Here is a 6,000-nt window from a genome sequence, read left to right as displayed (position 1 = left end):
GCCGTCAACTAGGTACTTTCGATGAACGTTCTATTGCGAAAGAATGGATATATCTTGTAACGTTGCGTTCTCGCAACGTTACTATAGCTGCCATCTAGCGCTTTGCTAATCTCAAGCGCTAGATAGGCGGGTCGCGTACGAACTAGGGAGTTATCAACCGATAAGTATTGATCTAGGATCGATAACTTGTCGGCTCCCTAGTGCCGCGCGATGGGTGTAGCGGGGCAGCGGCGGGACAGGCGCAGGGCCTTACCTGCTTCCGCGGACTGCCCCGACACACGTAGTTTGGATGTCAAAGGTGACACTGATAGTGCCTCATAGTGCCCCGCCGCCGATATAGTGCGACCCCACCGACAGCCGCCACACAATGCAGGAAAAAAAATAAGAAGGTGCAGCGACTGCCAGGGAGCCGCGAACCCATATCGGACGACGGGACTCCCTAGCCCTTCGGGCCAGCCACCAAGGGCGAGAGCGATAGAAGGAGAGAGAGAGAGAGAGAGAGAGAGAGAGAGACGAGAGGAGAGCGAGATAGAGAGAGAGAGAAAAGAAGAGAGCTAGCCCTAGAAAGCTGAAGTAAGGGTGATTATTCGTTTTGTATCATAGTCCTGTGACGTCCCGGGGTGTGCTAGGGCTTTAGGGCTCGTAGCACCGAACGGTTTTATAGGGAACCGCTGGCCCGGCTCACCTGTCAAGGGTAAGCGGGCAACTTAGCGGAGTGGTCATTCCGTCGGACCTGTACCCCCTGTCATATTGTGTAGAATCGCGAATTAGCCAGAGTGTTCGCGATTACATTGACTCGTTGTGTGTTCGACCGTTGACTGGGACGTTCCCTTCAGTCATTTAAAGGCCGCGGACTTAGTATCATTATCGTGAGGACTCGCGACCTTAGGCTTACGGAAGTAAACACTCCGGGTCGTTGTTGTGTTTAAGTACGCGGGAACGGAGTGAGTGCGAATAACCGTCGCGGAACGCGCACGCGCGGAAAGAGGGACTTATCCGCGTAGCGCCGAGTAGTAGTTGACCTAGGGATCCGCCGGTGGCGCGCGAGTACCGCGCGACTCGGTGGGGCCGCCGCGGACGCCGACTAGTGGCTCGAGCGCGAGACTAGCTAGTACGTCAGCAAGGTTGCCAAGTGTAGTACTTTCGGTACTACCGTAGTACCCAAAAGCGACATATCCTATAGCGTAGTACTATTTTGGGTACTACGCTATTGTCGCTGCTGATACTACTGGTCGGCGGAAATACGTCAGAGGGTAGAGACTGTAGAGGGACCGCAATATAGATATTTCTAATTACTAATTTCAAAATACATAATGCATGGTCCGTGAGCCAAGACAAATGTTAGTATTTATTGTATCGTACATACATACCACAAGTTATAAAGTAATATAAAGAAATAAAGTGACAGTTTTAATCTTACTGTTATGTACATAGAGTAAACATACATAACTCATTGTTACAATAAGCATAATATAATTAAAATATTTAATATTATTTTCATTTGAAGACATAATTAATAAATCTAAATTATCATAGTTATACTAAAATACCAATAGCCTCATTGTAAAGGAGAAATACTCCTAATAGCGACAAATTCCTGAGTGTAATACGAAGCGCCAGACGCAGCTCGTTCACACTGTCGCCAAGGCTAAGTCCCGACACGTGGCAAATGCACTTCGACGGCAGTCGAATGTTCTAGAACAATGACGCATTTGACCTTTGGGACCCGCAAATGTTACCATATAAGGTAATGTTTGACGCTGCACTTTGAGGGTAAGAGCCCCAAACGTGCAGCCCCAAAAATCAGTTCGAGTAAAAAGCTAAAAAGAACAAGTCGAGTCTCCTAGGACCTTCAGTCCTCTTATCTCTTAATCTTATCCAGGCAATCCTTTGTCTCTTAAAACTATAATTATCTAGCTCATAGCTCTGGTTATCCACTTATATAAAGAAGAAACATTGTAAATCAAAAATCAATAAACCTTATTATACAAGAGAATTTCAAGTTTGTCGTGAATCAGCGATTGAACCACAACAAACTGGTGGCAGCGGTGGGATCCGTTGACTGGTGAAGATCAAACCTACATAAATCTTCATCCCAAGGAAAATCAAGAAAATTTTATTTCTTCGATCGACTAACCTCTACAAGGACGAACCGACGTGGACAATCAGCGATACTCAACGAGACATCCGCCAACTTCGCCTTTCTCAACAACGGAGCGACAAACCCACAACTTCGAGGTTCACCCCGCATACTACCTCACGACTACAAGAAATCAACGACTGGAAAACAGCAGAACTTGCAGCCAGCCAACCAGTGAAAATGAGCTTTTGGTGAGTACGGTACCAATCATATCAGTAGCAATTTTATTTGTGAACATTGTAACCGCGAGCCCATAGCGTTCGTCGTACTAAATTTCTTCCATGTACCGTAATCCCGATAATTTAGACCGAACTCAATCTGAACCTAGTTTAACTCCCGCGTTACATAGTGTATCTCGACCAAATCGTGTTTCAATCACCCGAGAGATAGATAGTTGCATCTCTCATTTAGGGAATAGAACCTTACGTACTCTTCGGGAAACAGACGAAGGAACCCCATTTCGAAACGTAAATACGCGAAGACGGAATAGACTAACTATGGCTCACCGTGGCAACGCGAACAACGACGCCCCAGATTTAGACCATAGTTACACCGCAGAACGTCTGCCTATCAGAATAGAAGACGCACCAACAAACACGATTCCTCATGACGAAACCGTCCCTCCTAGCGCCATAGATGCTGAAATTAGAAAGTTACACAACAGCATAAGGCCCCGCGAAATTAGCGCAATTGAAGAAGAAAACGCGAGACTGAGAGACGAACTTTCCAGACTACGCCAAGATTTTAATAGGCTCCCCGCGAGGACCTCCACGGCAAGACCGGCACAACGAACATCGTATGTGACTCCCTGCGAAAGACCTCGATACGTGCCAAATTTTGACGATGAGGAAGAAGAAGAACCTCATCACGGATATGCTTCCCTACATGTAACTCTCGGAAGAATTCCAAAGTATAAAGGAGACCCAGACGAGCTAGAACCGTTTGTGAATTCTATAGTTATGGCAAATCAAAATCTACACCCGTTAGATAGAGACGAATTTCTACGGCAGGTTAGATTTACAATACTAAGAGGCAAAGCTTATACTGAAACTAAGCATAAAGTAATCGAAAATATCGAGCAACTAATACGAGAATTAGAAGAAGCATTCAAACCCCGACGGTCTACCGCGACCCTCCAAAATAGTTTAAATCGATGCCGACAAGGAAAAGACGAATCGGTACGGTCCTATGCTTCTCGACTAGAAGACATATTATCAGGTTTGAAAGAAAGATGCATCACGCCAGCAAATGACCCGGCTAAAAACGAAGCCATAGAAGAATTGTTAACGCAACAAGCGAAACATCAATTCATAAAAGGATTGAATTTTAAACTCCAAGTTATGGTAGCATCTTGCGAACGAGCAACTCTAAGAGAATCAATTGCTATCGCAATAGATCGTGAATCCTTGACTCGCTCCGACGAAGAGTACAGAACTCAACAGGGCTCGACCCATGGCAGACGCGATAACCAAGGACAACAACGACCCTCCGGACAACGGAATAATTTGCACCTCCATTGCAAACGCTGCGATAGGAAAGGACATGTAGCCGAAAAATACTACGCGCGACTTAGCAACGCAAAACGGACTCAGAGTCACTCATCTTCCGTTAACAAAGTATCCACCTCTTGCAATTATTGCAAAAAACCAGGACACACCGTCCAAGAGTGCCGCACCCTAAAAGCAAAGCGAGAAAGAGAAGCTCAACAGAATGCAAATAACTCAGAACAACCAATTAACGAAAGTAGAGGAGCTGTGCGGTTCCGATGACAGGGAGTGGGGGAAGCTGTTTTGTGGTGTGGAAGGGGGATGGGTGGGGATAAGACTCTCTTAGTATGGTAGTGGTGGGGATGAGGAAGGAAAGGGTCTTATAGTGGGATCGCGTTTGGTTAGGGAGGGTGGGGGTATTTTTCACCCTATGTCACAGTTGGAAGGTCTTATAGTGGGACCGAGTTTGGTTAGGTAGGGGGTATTTTTCACCCTATGTCACAGTTGGAAGGTCTTATAGGGGGACCGGGTTTGGTTAGGGAGGTGGTATTTTTCACCCTATGGTACCGTTGGTTAGTTATCCTACGGGGACCTAACTTATCCTACGGGGCCCTAGTTGAGGGAAGGTTTTTTCACCCTTCGAAGTCGATGGTTAGTTACCTTACGTAGCCTAACTATTTCCGACTCTGCTACACAGATAAACTAGGTTGAGTTAATTGCTAGTTCCAGTAGTCACCGCTAGGTGACTGCCTTCCTTAATCTTCTTTCGCGCTAATGGTATTTTAATATTACGTAATTACACACACGGGTGAACTAGTTCAATTTAATTGATAGTACCAGTAATTGCCGCTAGGTGGCTACCGCAATCCCCCCTTTTCTCGTTAGTTAAATTGTAGATAGCTATTGTGATAAGTTGCTGATATCGTGCAAGGAATTAACTTTCCATCGAGCATGGAATTATAACTTTGCATGGCTTTAACAAAACCTATGCAGCGAATAACGAAATATCCTCTAAATGAAAAGGTATAGTTTTAATAGTCTCCCCTATTGGGGAGAATAACAATTTAACATCAATTTCAGGAATATTAATATTTTGATAGGGCAACTTATTAAGTCCTAGCTGTTACTAAACCTATGTATCTTATAAAAGAGATTGCAGTTTCAAGATTTTCTTAGTTCAACGTGCTACTTCACTATGTCGATAAATAAATTCGGATCTGGTTTCAATACCGGTAAAGTGAGAAATTATTCACACAAAATTGACAATGATACGTTAAAGTTTGATAAAAAAAGGAATGCATTTAATGCCAAGAAGAAAATAATTTCAAACTTAGAATGTGATGTTACTGATGAGACAAGTGCTGTGAATATGGCTGCTCTGTTACGTAATTCGATGACTGTACGTGATAGCTTAATGAGGGAATTGTTTGAATACAGTGAAAAGCTAACTCACTATTACCTAAAAGGTAACCGCCTTGAGGAAAAAGTTACAACTCTGCTGAAAAAAACTGATGAAATTGATGAAATTGATGAAAAAATTAATGATATTAGTGAAAGAATTAATCAATTGAATGATAAAGTCAATTATATTGAAAATAAATTGGAGCGAAAAGTTGAGGCATTACGGAAAGATATGTATGGTAGATTGAAAATTGTTGCAAATTATATCTCTAATGAGCATCAAAAAGAGGAAATCACGACTGCCAATGAGAAGAGAAGAGAAAATGATTGGAATTATGCTCTAAAGAAACTTATATTACCGCCAGTGATTGATGAGCTAGTGTAAACATAATACGTAGTGGAATAGTCATGGGAGTGAGGAGAAGAAAGAATTGGTAGAAGAGTTACATGACAGACGGAATTTATTTATATATATAAAATGAAATGTTTTTACAATTAAACTTATAATTAAACAAATATACATAAAATTTATATAAATGATAAAAACTTATAATTGATCTGATATACAAATATACATCAATTTATACAAATATATAAAATTAAATGTTTTACAATTAAACTAATAATTAAACTTATATCAATATATATATATATATATATATATATATATATTTTATTCAATCATCTGAAACAGAGAAATCCAGTTAATATTTTACAAATTGTAAGTTTAACATTTGATACTCACATCTATTTGTTGATGTACCCATCGTGCGAAAACGTTTACCTCTTGATATACACAATGCATAGGCTTTCTCGTATGATTGGTGAACATTTTTACGCGTAGTTTACACGGGGTGTTGCAAGGTTTTATAGTGGCTATCAAATTATCAAATTTAGGACAACCAAACCTTTCCAAATTTGTATTTGGGATATCCAAGTAATTCAGAACATCCCGTTCTACATGTCCCCCTT

The sequence above is a fragment of the Prorops nasuta genome, unplaced genomic scaffold, assembly GCF_024137725.1.
Source record: "Prorops nasuta isolate Cenicafe-Biocafe unplaced genomic scaffold, Cenicafe_Pnas_1.2 PNAS00012, whole genome shotgun sequence".
NCBI classification, from domain to species: domain Eukaryota; kingdom Metazoa; phylum Arthropoda; class Insecta; order Hymenoptera; family Bethylidae; genus Prorops; species Prorops nasuta.
The sequence above is the reverse complement of the archived record's forward strand: the minus strand, read 5'-3'. Positions refer to the sequence as shown.